This window comes from Centrocercus urophasianus, unplaced genomic scaffold, assembly GCF_019232065.1.
Source record: "Centrocercus urophasianus isolate 14NV4802_14NV808 unplaced genomic scaffold, USGS_Curo_1.0 seq_22, whole genome shotgun sequence".
NCBI lineage: Eukaryota > Metazoa > Chordata > Aves > Galliformes > Phasianidae > Centrocercus > Centrocercus urophasianus.
Genome location: NW_024884778.1, coordinates 3,734,803 through 3,754,666, shown reverse-complemented (window position 1 = coordinate 3,754,666; position 19,864 = coordinate 3,734,803). Strand labels below are relative to the sequence as shown.

The following is a 19,864-nucleotide window of genomic DNA, read 5'->3' as shown; positions in this document are numbered from 1 at the left end:
GGCGGGGCGCTGCGGGCGCGGGGCCGCTCCGCCGCGGGGCGCCACAAGCCGGCCCGCCTCAGCACGGCCCGCCGCCACTCGGCTCCGCGCGGCCGGAGCGCGGAGCGGAGCGAGGAGAAAAGCGCGCCCCGCCGCCCCCCAGCCCCCACACACCCCTCCCAGCAGCGAAGCCCGCGGCCCGGCCGCCCCGGCGCAGCTTTACGTACACGCGGGGCCGGGAGGCGGCGGGAAGAGTTCCGCGGGATGGATTTGACACTTCTTTTCCGGGCAGCCTTTTGTGGAGTTGCGCCGTTTGTTTCTTATTGTCTGAGCAGCAGTTGGAAGCGTCTCCCCGAGGGGGCCCCTCAGCCCGGCTCGGCCGCTTTGACAGGGAGGTAACCATATTAGGATGTGTATGGCAAAGTAAACAATAACATAGTTGCAATGAAATGGAAATTTTTTTTCAGCTAATAGTGTTGGTGTCAGCCCCGTTTTTAGCCTGTTCCAGTAGTTTTGGTTTCTGGTTTGAACAGGCCGTGTTTTTTTTTTGTTTCTAGGGTTTTGGGTTTTTTTTTTTAATTAAATACATATATTTAAAAAAAAAAACATATATATATATATATATATATATATATATATGGGGAGGGGCGGGGGGGGGGGCGGTTGGGGGGGCAGAGGCAAGTGCTAGCAGCTTCCAAATGTCTCGCTGCGAGCCTGCTGCAAACGGCTCGGGCACGGGAAGAGCGTTGAAGAGCCAAATAAAGCCATGTCACTTTCATCCCTGCAAAAAACAAAAGGGTGCCCGCACGCGTTCCTCAGCCCGGCCGGGGGCTGCAGCGGGCCGGCAGGGCACGGCGGTCCGCCCGCGGGCGCGGAGCGCAGCGGTACGGGCTGTGCGCAGCGAGGGCTGCGAAGCTCGGAAATCGCCGGGTTTACGGGATAAAGCACTTGAAGCAAATGGTAAAATGCAGGTGTCGAGTTATTCGGTTTAATCAGAAGCAGAGCTCGGCGCAGTCGCCGCGCAGAGGTTCCCGCAGAAGTTCTGCAGCCGGCGAAGGCTGGGAGCCGAGCAGCGCTGCCCGAACGGCCCTATCACGGCCCAAGCCCGGGAACAAGTGCAGCATCGCGCAGCGGGGACGAGGCGGCCGCCGGAGCCGCGGCCCACGGGCGGCGAACAGCTCCGGAGCGCCGGGCGGGAGCCGAGGGCGCAGCGCTCAGAGCGTGGGCACGGCCAGGGGAGGCTGAAGGCGGGCGAAGTCGCTGCGGGATCGCACACTCAGTACAGAACAAAGGCAACATTCCTCTTACCAAGATGATGCATGCTGCCCCTGCCAAATTCGCTCGTACTCAGCTCATCCGCAGCAATCGCAACATCAGTGTTGACATCTAATGGTACCTACGAGCATCTCTCTGCCTTCCCCTATGGCGCGAGCCTGCTCTGCTAACACACTTTAAATTTTCCAACCATCTTGTTTAAACTAAACATCCATAAAATCACGCGGCGCGCTGCTTATCTGCTCCCCCAACCAAAATACGAAGTTAACTCGGCGCGCCGATCCCAAAACCAATCAATCACACGACCAAGTAGCAGTTCAAAAGTTCAAAGACATGATGGCCAGCTCGCTGCCACGCAGCACTCACCCAATAATAACTTGACTCCATCACTCCTCATAGTATAGACAATTTCATAGCATCATTTTCATTAGGCTGTCTCACTGAAAATTGCCAGCTATTTATGTATACGCTAAAATAAATTAGCCATTTCATCGAGCACCGTGAGTCTTATAAAATACATTAACACAATACTCAATTTTCTAGTTGGAGTAAATAAATAAATCAATAAATTCAATGCAGAGTAATTTTTATACATATACTTTTTTTTTTTTTTATCGAGGAGCTTCAGCTCTCTGCATAAGTGTTTTTATTGGGTTTATTTGTTTCAATAAAAATTGAAATGGGCCACCGATCTTAGCTGTAGGATCTGGGGGGGCGGGGGGGAAATCATTAATATTAAGGAAGTATACTGGGCAGTGCTGCCAACTTGCAACGTACGATTTTTCATCAGAAATCATTTCCACTGCAGCTATCAAAGAGCCACTCGGCTCTGGGGGCTCGGCTGAAGGAGGTGACCCCCAAAGTGTCTTAATGCTGCAAACAGCACAGGGCTCCAATCTGACACTTCCACCTCAGCCTCCAGCTGCTCTGTGACAAGGACAAGAATCAACACAGAACCAGGAGGAAATAAAATATATCCCTTATGGCACAGATCAGCCTTAGCAATGAAAAAAAGTACGAACTGAAACATACCATCTAAGCCCATAATGATTTAACATAATTCCTTTGAAAAGGCTGCATGTGAATAGCAGTTTGTAAACTGCCTGGTGGTAACAGAAGGGTACTTTCTGTTCATATTCACTCTTTAACCTAATCAGAGGAAAAGTAAATATCAGGTCTCAATTTTAATGACTGACTATAAATAAAAGCTTTTACCCAAAATGCACAGTTTGCAAAGATAACGATTTTAAGTATGATGTCACTGGTGACCTATCGAACTATGTGGCACATGTCAGACAGACGTCTGTTTCTTAAATTGCAGTAATAAATTAGTAGCCACAGAATCTGTTCTGTCAAGAAAATGTGAAACTTTCCTATTCAAACAGAAGTTTAATGAATGTTTCAGCTTCAGTGCAAGAGTTGAGATGGGGGACCTTTGGCCAGGCTGGCTGCTCTGCGCAGCAAGCCCCAACCCAGCCAAGTGCCGTCTGTATCCAAATGCATGATAAAATCGGTGTGAGCAAGAAAAATTGTCTTCCGTGCCTTGGAGATGTGGAGAACCCCGAGGACTTCGTGCCCACTGAGAAGCAAGCAGTGACGCGCATCCCACGTGCAAGAGAAGAACTTCTTTTTCTTCTGTCCCACGTGCAACAACTGCTTACAGAGCAGATGGTACCAGCAGGGTCCAAGGCAGGGGCAAGGCTTTTCTTGAGCTTTACACTGCTTGTGTGTTAGTATTTCACAGTATGGCACATGCATACTTGTGCAGTGCCTCCCTTCATTTCCAGATACGTATCCCATAGCTGTGACCACTAACCACCAAATGCAACACGTCCCATCTTAATGACCTTATTTTCAGCTATTACTGAATTTGCCAAATGTTAATCATTTGCACTGAACTTTTCCTTACTGGGCATTCTGCCACAGGCCGAATTCTTGTAAAACATTTCAGCCCAAAACGTTGAGATGCTCCTGAGACAAGAGACAGGGAAACCACAGAGCCACCCATGGCAAGCACCCATTCTTCAAGAAGCCACCGAGCTCCCCCATGCTGCTGAACAGACATGGAAAGAAGGCTGAGAACACCCTAAGTGGGAGCTGTTGTGTGGCCCCACTCGTTATCCCGAAGCTGGGTTCAGGATGGAGGACAAGGAGGCAGGGAGGAGAGGTACTGCCACTGCCTGAGCATGGAGCCTGTTCCAGGGGAGGGCTCTGTCCACCAGAGAGGAGCCTGAGGCTCTCATCCAGTTCAAGTGTAGGAATGTTTTGTAGATCTGCAGCTTGACCAACCTGAGATCAAACAGGGAAGTTATGCCCAAAGCAAAGTCCATGCTTTCATTGCAATCTCAGAGTCATAAAGATGGAGAAGACCACATACAGTCCAACCATCCACCTACCAACAATGCTGCCCATTAAACCACATTTCTTACTACTACATCACTTTACACATTTCCACATTTTAGCCCCAAAACATGGAAAATCCTCAGGTTTCCCAACCACCTGGCTCTAAACGTGTTTCCACACAGCCAGGAAGCATTTATTTCTCTAATCCTTTTCTGAGAAATGGCTGCCTGGTCTTTATGTCTTCTAGACAGCGATAAGTTCAGCCCAACCAGCTTGGCATTTTCTCACTTGAGGAACAACAGTGCTTTTCACCAAGAAAAACCCATTAAAAAAAAAACAAAACTATTTTTAAATAGAAACAGCACTGATCTATTTCTTGGTGTAAGCAAAGAAATTAGAAAAAAACGTGGGCTTTTTTGATGCTACGATGCTGGTTTCTCCATGAAACGCTAGCAGTGTTTTCTCGTAGTCTATCCTATGCACAGAACTAGTGAAAAGCTTTGCACAAAAAACCTGACAACCGTCAACCCAACATGTAGTGAAACAACAGAACAGGCCGAATAGAGAAGCGAGGAGCCCACGGCCAAGGCTTCCCCATCCGACTCACGGCCCGTGCCCTCCAGCACACAAAGGCGCGCTGCCCTTTCCTCCATCCAGCCTCTTCAACAACCAAAACGCAGAGACCCCTCCTCCTCCCACTGCCCTCAAGGAGCCCCCAGGTGCAGCAGGTTGCTCCTGCCCCATCTCACACGTCCCACAGGGAGGGGCCAGGCATGGCAGCTCTGCTCCAGCGCTCGCGGATTGCTTGCTGGGTAGAGCTCCGAAGGAGCTTGAGCTTATGATAAGCAATGGCATACTTAACAGTTACATATTACTGTTCATGATAATGCAATATTTCATTTGGGTGATTTAGAAGTCCCTCTTGACCAACTTACAGTGAGACACCAAACGCTTCATCAATCACAACCATTTTTATTCACAATCCAGTGCAAAAACTACAGGGAGAGTTGAATTTTCAGTAAGTCATTGGGGAGGGTATTGCTACCAGCATTGAAAATCCTCCTATCTCACCAATTTTTATGTTTGATTCAAATATATTTTCTTTCTAAGCAGCATTCCATTTTCCCGCATCTCTCTGCCACGTTTCTTATCATGGCAGGGGGAAAGAGTATCCAATTTAATATCTGTTTTGCAGGACAGGAGATTTTTTCATATCTTATGCACTAAGGAAAGCTGCAGGGGATGGCTTAGCAGGCTGAGCATCGGGTTTTAAATACCTAGACTCCCTGGAACCACAGATCCCATCAGGTCGACTGAGCCCTTCATGTTCCTGGGGTAGATAAATTAAGTGTCACGCTGTTTACTTTGCCGGGATCTTTCCAGTGAGACCTCTGCACTAAAGGTCCTGTCTGTTTTGCATGGAGTTTAAGGTTAAAGTCTCGTGGCTAAGGCACAGCACTGGGTGGCACCTTGATCTCGCTAACACTAATGGCAATTCAGCCATTTCTGTTAAGACAGACATTCCAGGGATCTGCTCCGACTTCCTTCAGTGTCAATGGATGACTGAAAATTATTCAACAGCTTATCTGCCTCAGGTTTGGTGACTGTTAGAAGAAAAAAATACATATATACCTCCCAGATGCTTAATTCATAAGTTATACAAAACTGTCAGACCTTGGGACGGCAGAAGAGAAGTTCATCATTTTTACAGACTGGTTTTTTGACTAGAAGGAGCCCCACGTTTCTGCAAGGCCACATCCCCTCCCACTGCGCTGCACCACGCAGAAGCAGTTTTTGCTCCCGCTGTGACCAAGCCACCAACATCAGTGACTCACAGCAGGAGCCTGTTAGAAAGAAATACCTGGAGAGAAGTGGTATCAAGTGCTTACAAAAGCCAAAAGGTTCCTAACAATCGCAAAACATCACAGGTCAACAGATGTGCACAGGCATGCACCCATACTTACACAAACCCTCAACCCTGAACATTCCCAGAGGTTGCTTCACCTACAAAAGGTTTAATTCATGGAAAGCAGACCCAGAGCAGAGGAAAACAGGACACGGGGCAGCTGTAAACACACTCTTTGCACCTACTCCTGGCTTTACTCTTTCCTTCCCAGCTACCATCATTTTAATGCTCGTAGATGCATTTCCCTCTCAGTAAAGAAGATGAAAGTCAACAACAAAGCAACAATTAAAAATAAAAAAGACAACTGTGTTCTTCACAACAGTTCCCTTTTAAGCAGAAATTAAGCAGAAAGCAGATTTCCTTTTGAAGTGGTTAGGAGAAGGACTGTATTTTTTGTCTTCACAGCGGCAGACAGCATATATTCAGTGCTTAGGGTACCAGAAATAATAATTAGCACTCCTAAAATGCTGTGTGTCACAGCAACATACCAGAGGCTAAGCATGACTGTGGGCATGCTGGCAGGAATCCCCTCTCAGGTGCATGCAGCTCCCACATCTGCTTCTCCAGATATCCCAGGACCTGCTGGAGCTCTGGCAATGCAAGGGCATAGGGGCCCGGTTGGGCTGGCCCCTAGGAGAAGAAACAACAACCAGTTCTTCAGCTCTGTTTAGGCACTGCTATATGAAATCTGGCTTTTCAGGTTATTTGGCTAACCAAAGGCATCAGAACAGTTGCGAAAACAATTCAAGCTAAGAAATTCAATGTGGTAAATGTACTGCTTGCACTGCAGAGGGAAAAAGCTCTACAAGGGGAAAGGAAGCAGACTTTTGGACAGAGACAGCTTTCATCGCAGCATTTGGGTGCATCCCACACACTCAGCTGTGGAAGGGGACAAAGGGAAGTCAGTGGATGGCCACGCTGCTAACTAAAGCCATTACAACAGAACCTTCCAAACCTGTTCTGAAGCAATTACTAAACCTCCTCGTTAATAACTTAGACAAGAAAGGGTGCACACCCCTGACAAAGCCCTTGCCATATGGCTGTTTTGCAGGAGTGGCTCCAAGCTCACAGAGCTACACCAAACCCTTAAGAAAAGGAGCAGGAGCCAGAAGATGGAGCATCCCTCTGCCACAGACCCATCTCTCAGCAGCCCAGTGTTCCCATCCTTCCTGGCTCAGCCTAGCAAGCTGCCTTCCATATTCCCATCTGCCCTCTTTTTGCTCTCTGCCCAGCAAAATGCAATTGGCCCAAAGCACTGCTGGCTGCCACTGATGCTGGCAGCTCTTTTAGTGATAGGCAAATCCTTCATGTCCAGCATGTCCCTGAATGCACTGAACCGTGGCCAGAGCCTTGCTACCAGACCCAGCACAGACAGAGCCAAGCAGAAAAGAAGATCGTTGGCCCTGACTCTAACCTCCTGTTTCAGTGCTTCGAGTCACCAGTGGTCATCGAGGAGACTTTCAGATGTGCAGATGGGTTCAGAGGGAAGAAGGCAGAGTCAGGGCTGTGCCACTGCAAGCAGTGCTGTTTCCAGCCAGCAACCCAGGGCTGGAAATGGAAAGGATAAGGCAGATCTTAGAGGGAAGCAAAATCTCTCTCCTCTCTGCCTATCGGGTCTGAGGGGTAAAAGATGAAACAGGATGGAACTGGTTTTGGTTTAAAGCTGCAGAGGAATCACAGGAACAGAGCACTTACAGAGAAATGTATTTTCACGTAAACTTTTATGCTGCCATCCCTTGTAACTGGGCATCAGGGAAGATGTTAATAAACACCAGGGCAAGAATAACACAGTAAAAAACATCAGACTACAAACCCATCTCTTCCAAGATCTCAGAAATAGCTCTGCAGCTATATACTGCAGGGAGCCAAGCACACTTAAATGCAAGTTTGCATCTTAAACATAAGCACACATACACACAAACAAGGTTCTACAGATATTTGTGCGCTGTACCACAATATTTTCCAGGGCCAGCACTGCTGCCTGTGTTACTGCGCTTGTAATGCAGCTGCACATCAGGCCCCCAAGAAGGGGCCTTGGAAAGAAGCTGAAATAGTGACAGTTTCTGTTGCTGGGGCTATTTCTGAGGCACACTTGCTGTTTACTGCGTTTCTATTTCCAACCGAGCTGCAAAGTCCACCCATAAAACAGGAGGAGGCATTTCTTTGGGTGAGGGACAGCGCAGTACAGGCGAGGAGCACAGACCTTCAGCTGGGCAGAGATCCACAGGAATGCTCCAGGCCTGATGTACAGCAGCTTCCTCCCATGAAGAGGAAAACTATATTCGAAATCTCCAGTTACAAGGCTCCTCTTGGTATATATTTATGCAGGAAGCTCAAATAATTTAATACCACGCCTCACTAATCATGTGAGTGCACAATTTTTGCAGGGCCAAATGGTTCTTGTGCATCTCTATTGTGCAACTATTGTTCCTGGCTTAAAACAAGATGCCTCAGAAGTTTAATGGTACTTTTAAAGGTGGTGCATATCTGAGCCATATAGGATCAAACACGATTAATCGTAGGCTCACTAAGAGAGATTAACCTGCTCTACAAGGAGTCAGAAACTACTCGGAACTATGGCAAATCACAGCATATGGCCAATTGGACAACTTCATTCCACTTCAAAGGGAAATCAAGTAACACACTCTGGGGTTTATTCTCCTCTTGTTACACTCGCAAATCCCCATTAATGCTAATGATTGCACAAAGTGTAAGAAAAATGCTACAAACACATAAAACAATGCAAGATTGATCAAGAATATGCAAAAGCATATGCAAAAGGATCTAAAGAGCATTTAAATGAAACACAGCTTCTTTCTTTCTTCCTTTCTTTCCTTAAAAGCAAATGGCGTGTACTACTGTAAATATATATGATTTGCCAGCACGCGTAAAAACTACAATTCATGAAGAAGAGTGAAATAGAGCCCTGAAATTCAAGGCCAGTACAAGCTCCTCATCTTGACTGGAGATCAGAAAACTGGCTCCTCCAGTGAAAAAGAACATCAATTCCATTTTTTCTAAGAAAACCATTTCCTACCAACTTTGAAAACAAGAATGTCTACAGTGATCTGATTGGACTCCCTGTGATTGCTTTGGCTCGGCTCCCTCATCCCTCCTCAGCTGGGTGGCTAAATGTTAGTCTAACCACGAGGTTCAGAGGGTTCTCTTCTTATTAACCTTCCACTTCACGTTTCCAATTTTAGAGAGGAATATAACAGCCTTTCAAAAACGTCACTTACTCTCAGTTACTTCCGAGGTGAGAGTTCACGTTCATGTCCACAGCTGTGACGTGAGGCTACCATGAAGGGACACCACCAAGTTAATAGGTGGGACGATACACAATTAATAGGTTGCACAACACGGAGTTAATAGATTGGGGTTTGGCAGTTCTCTGCTTCCTTTGGACTGTTTCTTATTTGTTTGCTTATTTTTTTCAGAACCATGCAAGAGCAGCTGGGTGGCTCCAAAAGGCTGCGAACTCTCGCCCAGGTTTTGAGGCACAGACACAAAATAAGGAGACGATCCCTTACACTCAGCCTGCTGACGGCAACCCGCGGCCACGCTTGGTGCTGGGGCAGTCCAAAGCTGGGCCCAACTGCCCCAGTGCTACCACCCAGGTTGTCCCCACGGCCCACCAACACTCGTGTGTCAGTACGAAGGCGGCTGAAGTGAGGACTGAAAGAGCATAAACTTCTCCTGAAAACCTGCCCCCAGGGTCTCCCTGTTATGGCCCTGAGTCCTCCTCCCAGCCCGCTGTTATTACAAGCCACAGGATGTTTTCCAGCATGGTTATTAGCACCACCTCAGTCAGAGCTGTTCAAGATGGATCTTGTCTTTGAGCGAGCAAGAAAAATTCACAAGGGAAAAATCAGATTTGGAAACTAACCATTTTGTAATCTCCTGCCACGCAATTTGGTTTTCAGGCAAACTTCCAGCCCTTTCAGTAGCAAAAGAAAAAAAAAAAAAGACAAATTCACCGACTTCCACCATCTCGTGGTGCAGAGCAGGGCGCCATACGACGCCACACGCGTTGAAAAGCTGCACGAGCGGAAGGGAGTGACACATCCATGCCCAGTGCTGGAGGAGACAGAACACGCGGCACGTGAAATAAAACAGAGCCAAAATAACCGCTTCTGCTGCGACAAATTCATCTTTCCATGTTCCCCTCCTGAATTCGGCACAGCTGGCCTGGCTCGGCACATGGCAGAGCACCTGGGCTACCGCAGCATTCTGCCAGCTGCCAGCCCTCCCTTTGCACCAGGGCTGGCTCCTGCAGGCCGTGGCCGCAGAAAGGGCACGAGACAAGGAGAGCAGAAACGCTGGCAGAGACGACAGCAATGCTGAGCGCTGCGACGCGCTCCCAGATACCAGCAGGCTGTTGCACTGCCCTTATCAGCAGACATGAGTTCAAGGTCAGCCTTGATGCACTTACTGAAAACTGACACTGCCCGCGTCCCGCAGTCAGCACAACTTCAAATAAAGCCTCCCAATTATTAGCAGTAATTCTGTTTATTATTGCAGGGCCTCGGGACAAACAAAAAAGGAGCCCCGTTGTGCTCAGCGCTGTACAAAAAAGCTTAATTAGCCTCTTCGTAGGTTGCTCCCTTGAGCTTTTTTTAAACAAGATCTTTTCAAACATAAATAAATTCAAATTTCAGAATTCCTGAGATCCGTTTCCTGAAACGTGTTTCCGTAAACAACCAAAACAACTCTGCCTTTCCAATTTTTAGCTGTACAGCAAACATATAACCCTTGTTTACTTTAAGAAAAAATCACAGTATAAAATCTTCATCTTAGGGATGCAAATAGGTTTCTGCCATTTATTTGAGTCAGGATTTGAACTAAGCTTTTCTTCTTAACGACATGAAAGTTGAGTAACGACACGCTTTCTGTAGTCTCTCCCCTCCAACTGCACCACTGACTACCAACGACAAATATCCTAAATGCACAGGGATATTCACAAACTGGAAAAACAAACAAAGATAACTCTACATGAACTGGTCATGAGAGCCCTGGAGTTTGGCACGACAACGAAAGCACCGCACGTCCAGGTAAGAGCAATACCAAGAACGTTGTGACAGTCAATACAGGAGAACTAGAACAACTTTGGGGGAGGAAAGTAAATCCTCAGGCTTTGTTTAAGTGCATCTGATCACGTACAATCATGGGGATGCCAGAGCACCACGCCAGCATTTGCATGTTGCCCTTACCTAGCAGACCATGTGCTGCCTCCAGCAGTGGAAGGAAGAAGTGGCACATGAGGTCAGAGATCACCTCATCCTTCTGAGCACCGCACACCCGTGCTCTCAGCTGTCCCCAGCTTCTCAGCGGGTGGATCCTGAGCATCGGACCATCCCTGGAGGCATTTTGTGACTGTGTCCAAATGCAAATGTTTGCTGTGAGACTCCACCTCACTCAGACTCGTACCAATACCTTAGAAGTCACCAGCTATTATATCCTACCATCCAATCCTTCAGACTCTGCTTCATTTCTTTTACCATCGCTGCTCACTGATGCTGCCATTCACCTTTGAAGATACCTGTTCAGTTCAGCTGCACTGTAAGACCATGCTTTGCGTTACATTTTCCCAAAGCTTATTCTAGCAATTTCTTGGCAGCAGATGTTGTTTGGATACCCCACAGAAACTGCACACCGAACACTGATTAGAGTTATTCCCACTACCACAGACTGAACCAGTTCAGCCCTTAAAGCAAGTTTAAGAGCTGGCTTCCATGCCCCGGTCCCTTGGAGGAATGCCACAACTATCCCCCATGCCAAGGAAGGAGCTGACACAGCACCTGAACGTGTGTGGAAGCTCTCCAGTACTAAATAAATGCCCCAGAACAGTCGTTTCCCTGGCATGGTTCAATAAAGAAGATATACCAAACTACTTTGCACACACAGGGTAAAATCAATAGAGTTGATTCAGGCAACTGAAATCACAGCATATTGTTTGACACACATACAGCAATCTCCATTCCAGGTGGAGGCTCCCCAGCTCCCCTCCGAACACCCAGCTCTGCACCTCTCTACTGCACTCAGCAACGTCTGCTTGACATTACTACTAAACATTATTCATTAAGAGCATAACACTAAAGTGCAACATGTAAGTAAATCAAACTCTTAATGCTCTATTTTACAAATTTCATGGGCCACTGGGGATAATTAAAAGGGTAATTATATAAAGTTGGTGCAGTTTTGAGACTCGAATGACATTTTCTGCTTTAAAGCACTCAATGACCTGGTATTTTTCTAAGACAGTCTTTTTATACTTTTATGGTCAAACAGCATAAACAAACAAGAACTGGTTTTTAAGACACTGCAGTTCTTTTTCTTTTCTCTCTCTCTCTCCACGCTGTTTTCTTTGATCAATACCATCCACAACTTACCCCTAAAAGTCCCACAAGAAAAACGTGGCCTTGTACAAAAATCACTGCTCACTCTAACACGACGCTGAGCCTCAGTTCTGGTTTTATCTGTAGCTCTGCACAAAAATGGTATTGCTTTGGGTGTTTACAGCACTGGAGTGCTGTTTGGTTTGTCACTGTGTTTAACCACTGCTCTAAAGCTAGCAAAGTACATTACTGGTAGTAACAGCTCATGAAAAATACAGCGAAGAAACTGCTAGTGGCAGAAGCATTTAACTTTCTTGTTAGCAGCCTCCCCCATGTGGCACTTTAGCACCAGCAAGTTGTTTATTATGTTCTGTGCCAGGCAAAACTGATTAAATGGGGCTCTTAAGAATCAAAGCGTTATAAATTCATGGAAATACAGCAAGCAATAAATTCCATGGAATTAAAAGCTTACTAGTGCTATTAGCATTTCAGGGTGTTTGCATTGTTAATAGTGATGTGCAAAAATGATGTTCCTCTAAGACAAGGCAAACCAACAGAACATATGCATTAGCTGCTACATTTTTACACAATGTCATCATTACTTGTAATTTTTTTTCTCCCAAAATCCAAACGCTCATTAATGTTTTAAAGAAAAATCTGAACTGAAGCAGTGGTCCATAGACCAAAGATTTACATCCCTAGTAAAATAGAAGCATTACACATGAACCATTGTACCATTATTACTCTGTGACAGAAGTGGACACCCCGAAGCAGACGCTTACCTTGGCTTTCAGAAGCACAGAGAAGGGAGAAGCAGGCTCACCTCCCTCTAGCACCAATATATCACAATGTGACTTGTTTGGCGCTAATCTAACAGTGTAATAAGTTGATAATAATAACTCAACACCAAAAGAAATGGCAATCTAGCCTGAACTGCTGGTCAGTAAATCTGTCACTGGCTCTCCAAAGACACATCTTTGTCTGTCCACCATCATTCCATGAAATGGCTCTGATGGCTGGCGCTGAACCTCCCCATCATTACTGCAGGGCTCTGCACATCTCACTACAGCCAGACTCATGTCAGCCCTTCCCTTATGCCCATCTGATTTTAGGTAGCCAATAACACTGTAAACTGGAATCTCAAGTGGAAACTTGGAGAGGAATGGAGGACGCTTCCCAAAACAGCAGAAAATAAGGCCTTGCAGAGGTTTTGTTTTCTTTTTAAAAAAGGAGAAAACGAGTACTTTTGTGAAGTGCTTGAACACACACAACAAACAGGTAACCTACCCTGCAACATCCCTCCGAGGGGTCAAACCTGCTCCCTGGCTCCCGGTGCAGACGGGAAAAGCAACTCTCAGCTTTGCTGCCACAGTTAAGTTTTGACACACGATAAAGAGCCTGTTCTGGATGGTACATCATGCACAGCTGGCAACGTCCAAAGTCAAGACAAACTAAGAAAGCTTTGTCCAGAACAAACAGTCCCCATGCCACGAAGTGACTCAGCTGCAGAGGTGAGGCACCAGCCCCAGGGCCCGGCTGCCAGGCCCCTGCCCCAGGAGAAGCACACGCTGCCAGCAGAAGCCCTCTCCCAGGACTGAGGGGGCTGACATTTTGTTTGCCTCTAGCAAAACAAAACAAAGCAGTAGGTTTTTCAACTGCTCAGAGGCATGTTGTCTTTTTGATGTATGCGTGTCCTGGCACTCACACATCTGCATCAGGAGAGAAACAGCTCAGTTTTTGGCAGTTATTAAGTCCTTTTCATCTGAAAGTTGAAAATACACCATCATTGAACCTTTGCAGCTCAGGGTTCTGCATATAAAAAAGCAGCTGCTGAATACACGCAGGGAGCGAGGGCTTTTTCTTAATGTTTGAGCAGTTCCAAGTTCAAACCCATTAAAGTCCAGGTCACGCCGGGATCATGTCACTATTAATGCATCCAGTTACACGCTGAGGGAAACCCAATATAAAACTATGATAAACTCGAGTTCTCCCACAGCGACGTCCTGAGGTCTTATCCAGATGATGCCACAGATTGCTCTTCATGGGCAGCCACCAGACAGGATGTCAGTGACAGAAGAGAAAATCTGGGAAAATTAGCAGGTGTAACGGCACGCGGTCAGCTCAAAGAGAAAGTCTCCTCCAGCACCCACAAAGCTCGTCTGCAACTTTTTTTTGCCCTACGTCTCTCTTCGGAGGTGAATCTGTCATGCTGTTGATGCCATGTCCCACACACCAGGTGTTCGCATTACCAGCAGCCCACGGCAGCTCATGAGGGTGAGAACCCCAAACTCAGTGCTCCTTCTGGGGCTCCATCTCCCGTGTAGAAAACCAAAGCCTCACTTGTCCCTGGGGCACCGTGTGCCTGGCTATGCTGAAAGCAGAGGTCTGGGACATGGGGGGGACATTAAAGTCTGCCCTCTGTACCTTCCCAGCATAACAGGCAGCAGCCCTGCTCCTACCAGGAGGGAAGAGAGACACAGGAGAGCAGATAAAAGCAAAGAGGGGAATGGAGGGAAGACCAGCATATGGAGCAGCTCTTAGCAGTCCTTGACACTCACTGCTCACATGGAAGACACATGGACAAGAAGAAGGAAGGAGCTGGTTTTCAACCCTTCTCCCCAAGCGCAGAAACACATGACAGTGTCACCAGAAATCGCTTTGGGGAACAGAAAGAGAAACTAAAAGCTCAACCACCAGTTCAGCTGCACCAGGAGGTGCCAGGCATAATCACACTCATCTTTCATCACTTCAATTATCAATTACTTCCCATGGGAAATAGCTTTTCCTCTGTCTCCCTGGCATGTAGCAGTGCTCAAGGCTTCTCCTGCTGCAGGCACCTTGAGTCGACCACAGCTGTCTGAGGGAGGGGACGGCAGAAAACAGAAGAAAGGAGATTGGAAATAAGAGATGGCATTAAAAGGACAAAAAGCTTTTCCTAACATCCTACAGAAAACAGCTCAACAAAGCCTACCGACATGCAATTTCCAACAGAAAGCCCTCTCCCATGCTGCAGCCCATCGTGTCTGTGCTGGACAAACGTGCCCAACTGCAGGAGCTGTGCTGCACGAGCTCCTCTCAGAGCTTTTGCACTGATGGTGATGGAAAAGGAGAGTCTGGGAAAGAGGAAAGGGACTTCACGGTACTTTGGGACGTTACCAAGCATCTAGAAAATACACGGGTTCATCTGGATGCGTTTCAAACCACGTTAACCATGGCAGCTTAAGGCAGCAACGAGGCACATCCCAGCACACAGCACCGACTGTGGAGACACAGCAAGCACACACTGCACACGTGGGACGAGCAGCGCTCTGTGAGCCGTGCTCCTGAACTCCCTGCAGGGTTAATGGACTCAGCAGAACTTTGTGAATGCTCTCAGACAGTCGAGGCCGAGGGTTCTTTTCTTAATAAAGAATAACTTCAATATTAACACTGAAATGATATGAAAAGAACTGCCTTGTGCTTTCGTGCCTCATTACAGAGAAGCTTTAAAAAGCCAACGTCTCCGTTTTCAAACTACGTTGAGTTATCCAACTTTCAGGAGGATAGGCCAGATTTTCCTTTTAACCACATGAATACAAACCCCAATCATTCTTTTAGTTTTAAATAATATTTTCTCTAATTAATACTTTTTTTTTTTTTTTTTTTTTTTTTTGCTCCAAAACATGTATTTATCTGCTGTGAAATCAGAGGCAGAAATGAATTGTTTTAAAGATGGCAGAGTGTAAATAACAAGTCTGGAAGCATGCAGCCTTACCCTGGCAATTTGTCTCATATAATTGACTCAGCAGACATGCTTACAATTTCTTACAACTTTTACAAGACCTCCTGTGGGTTTATTTTAACATTCTCCAAACCGGAGCTCAGAGCTTTGAACACTCAAAGAAAGCAGCACCAAAAGCCATCATCTATCCCTCCTTAAAACAAAAGGAAACAAACAGTGAAAGCACACATTATTTCTCACTGGACATCAGCTCCCAGAGGTGCAGATGAGCAAAAGAATGCACGCTTCTTCAGAAACCATCTCTCAGCTGCTTTCCAACACGTTTTCAGCAGCGTTCAAACTCCATTCAAGGCTTTTAAAAACCAAGTTTTCCCACTGAACATCATCTTGTCCCACTATTAGAATGAAGTTTAAAGGATGACTGAGGACAGCACCAGAGCAAACAAAAGCTGTAAAAATAACTGCAGGACATTCTTCCAGTCAAAAAGGGGTTAAAAAAGTCCCCCTAGACCCCCAAAGGAAATGATCCCACTGCCCATATTATTGATTTATGCTGCCATTGGCTTTTAAAGGCGGCACTTTCTATTTCTAAGATTCTTACAAACAATTACTAATGCCATGACTGTGTAGCTCTGTTCCATTGGTGGAAGTGCCCCAGTAGCAGGAAATGCTGGGCCCTTCCACAGACGTTTCCTTCCAGCAGTGGGATCCACTGACCCTTAACATGTCAGAGGATTAAATGAACCACTTGTCTTACAACCAATACGGACAAACACGAGAGCTATTAAAAATAACTAAAGGCGTATGACAGGAGAAGAAAGCAGACTTATGACTCAAAAGATTCCGATTTATCTTTGTTTAAAAAAAAGGGAGAAAAACAATTCTGCTCTCTTAAAACCAAGCAAGGCATCATCGTATTTCAACAAAAAGCATTCTGAAAAGCCATGTTATAAACTACTGATATTAATGATTTGCAATGGAAATGACGTCAGAGTCTTAGTTGCAAATATCCAAATGTTTGCGCTGCCCTCCTAAAAAAACAAACAGTGAGCTCAGAGTCAGAAATGACCCTTTTGAGCAATTAAGCTGTACTGCACAAAGCATGCTGCGAAGTACACGGCCAGCAGAGGTGGGAGAGCCCCAAATTAAAATTCACAGATTGCACTGGGAGAAACACTTAGCAATTAAACATCTTGGAGGTGGCGTCTGAAGTTCCTGCCATTAGCAGCAATGAAAAATGCTTTCATATGTTGCAGCGAGAAATATGAGCAGGCAACTGGGGCCAAAACCATTTTTTTTTACGTCTTGGCTTTAGCATGAGCTACCAAATAAAAAGGGTGGCCTCCTGTAATGCCCACTGACATCACTGGTCCTGTACTGCTGCCACTGTAAAATATTGCTGCTCCTGCTGCAGGACAGTAACTGAGGCACGCCGGAAGATATACTTCTCACATGGTGGAAGGCAACAGGCAATGACCTAAGAGATGACCAAATAAAATATGGAATGTGCAATAAGAATCTATTTCTGGTGTCATTTGCTCACACCCCCCGATTCCGTGCCGCAGAAGCGACGCTGTCTTTGCGATGTGCCTTCCAAAGGCAGGCTTCAAGCTGACAGGGCTGTGCAACAGCAGCAGTGCCCTCAGTGCCGCCAGCCTGCCTGCCTCAGAAGGAAACCTCAGGGCTGGATCTTCCCAGCCCTCCCGTTGTTGTCTTGTGGCAAAGTATGAGCTCAGGCTATCTGATCTACAACGAGACCGACGCCGTTCCTACCTGTGCCATTTGCAATCCTTCCTCACCCAAGATATGATAAAACACAGCATGCCCTGACACATTAGCCAGCTTCATCCTGAAGAAACAGGCTGGAAATTGCACAGCCTGTATTGTGTGGTGTACAGCACTAACATTTCCTATGCTTTTGGCTCAGTGCACCTGCAGTTTCCTTGGAGTACCAAGTTAAGAGAGTAAAACACTGGTGTACCTCTTGAACAGAGCACACAGGAAAGCCTCCCTCTATACAAGACAGGAGAGGCTGCTCACGGCTGTGGATGGCACAAGAACAAGCTCCACCTTGCTGAATACAGCTTTTATGACATCCTTTCCCAAACGGTGCACGCCAACAAGTCTGAACATCTTCAACAGCACTGGCCATTGCTGCAAGAACAAAACCCCTCACAGGCCTCAGTGCCTCTTATGGCACATCTTGTCCCTCACTTGGGATGCATGCTGGATTTCCTGGTACCCATGAAGGGCGAAGGGAGGATTCCAAACACCTGCCTGCTGTACATGAGAGCTCAGCTGTGAGCTTTGCGTTCTTCACAGGTTTCTAACAGATGATGCTGCTCTCCATGAAGTAATACAAACCAGCACTTGCATTTTGCTGAAGATCATATCGAACACCTGCTAAGTTAAATGGAAGAAACAGCGCAGGATTATGTAAAATACTGGCCAAATCTTGCTTACTTTAACATTCTTTGTGAAGACCAGAAGGATTTGGTCCAGAAGTATCAGATACGAGGATCAAAACCTGCTACTGACTACCTTAAAGCTGAGAAATATATTTTTCTATCAACCCACTTGAAGATTTATAATACATTAAGGAACATTAAGGAGAAGAAGAAAAGCTAAATGGGCCAAAAGCAAACAAAAGAAGCATGTTCTCTTGAGATTGCTAATGCTGGCAGACAATAGCACAGAAAGAACTCCTCTGACAGATCTTTGAAGTCTTCAATACAGCTTGCTACTGGTCCATGTTAATGAGATTTGCTCAAATACTTTTAAATTATTCCAAAATGTCTTAATCTATTTTCTAAATCTTTTTTACCCAGTTGCTTCAGAAAAATCACAGCTTCACCCACCTCTTTTTTTTTCCTTACAAAAGGTGAGGTTTGAAACCAGTTGTGCTGCCCAAGATACACACAGCCTTTCTGGGGAGGCTTACCACAGAACACACAGGTAACATTCTGATTTCTATTACCACAGCTCACAGAAATGCTTTGCACCAGGCTGTGCTCTTCAGCTGAAGGAACTCGAAGGCCCTAACAATCAGGATATTTCAACTGCTCCCAACGTCAGCAAGTCAATGGAGCCGGTCGTTAGAGGTGCCCCAATGGCTGCAGCTACAGGACTGACATCCCCCCAGCTGCAGGCCCCACAAATCCCCATTTCCCTCTGGGTTTGAAGGCTGAGCGAAGGAGAATATAGGTAAATACATTGGAAGTTAGAGCTCAGACCCACAGATCTATCTGCTGACCATCTAATTTGGCACTGAGTTACAGAAAGCAGCTCCTGTACTATTTCTGATGTTCAATTAGCATTTAGCTCTGACAAGCATTAAGATTTGAAAGTTTAAACTAAGTGTAACTTTTCTAAATCCTTTGTGCTTGATTTTTTTCCCTGTTGAGGGTTTTCTAAAGGATTCTATCTTTGCAATCTTAAAGTCTGCATGTGTCTTTTGTTATCAATAATGTACAACTTTAGTAGCATGTTTTGTACCTTTCAATTTTTCAACACACAAGCTATCCCTGATTTACAATGCTCGCTGAATGGTGTTTGATTATTGAAAATGCTTTCACATACTTTTAAACAAACGAATGCTCCTGGAAAACCAACACCATCGTCCACAATTCCGTAAAAATACATTTCCCCACCTTTCTCCCCAAATCAAACGCTTCAATTCAAATTCTTACTTTGAGGAACAACTGGCAGATAATTAGGCACGATGCCTAGCAGTGCTAAATAAAGGAGCACGTAAACCCCTAATTCCGAAGGTTTAACCATCAGAGCTGCATCTATTCAGTTTGAGTCTCTGCTCAGAGCTCTGTGGCGTCGACAGAAGACAAAACAGGGACCAAAGCACAGCGTAACGCTGTCAGCATCCTGCTGCACACGCGGCCAGGCCTGCACTCTGCTCTGGGACACGCAGGGCCACGCGGCCGCCCCTCCAGGAGCACAGAGCCCTGCTCTGCACGCGCACCGAGCAGCTGAGCCACTAACTCAGAAGATGGGATTTCACCTGAAATTAAACTGTCGAGCAATTGAGCTCAAACTCAATCAACCAAACCCTTAACCTCCCCTGTTTCAGTGGCATGGCTCTAATTAGGACTCCATCACTATTTCCATTACTATCTCCTATTCTCATGGTTTATTATCTCGGCAGTTTCAATTTGACATCCAGTTTCTTAGACCACACATCACTCATTATGGCTTTATTTTATGAAACATTCTGCAAGATCATGGACAGATCCTGGAGCATTTTGTTGTAAATAGCACCAGCAACGCAGCGGGAGCAGGGCAAATCCCCAC

General features: G+C 46.2%; 1 protein-coding gene across 10 annotated transcripts in view; it reads right to left on the bottom strand.

Moving 5' to 3' along the window:
- Positions 1-19,864, bottom strand: part of FOXP1 (forkhead box P1) — a 334,704-nt gene that overhangs the window by 173,641 nt on the left and 141,199 nt on the right. The window contains exon 1 of one of the 10 annotated variants that reach the window (XM_042823152.1): positions 1,288-1,430. The exons of 8 other annotated variants lie outside the window; for them this stretch is intronic. The gene's annotated coding sequence lies outside the window, so the exon portion shown is untranslated. Of the gene's footprint in view, positions 1-206; positions 336-1,287; positions 1,431-19,864 lie in introns of those variants that run through there. One more of the 10 variants, XM_042823153.1, reaches the window with a different exon arrangement.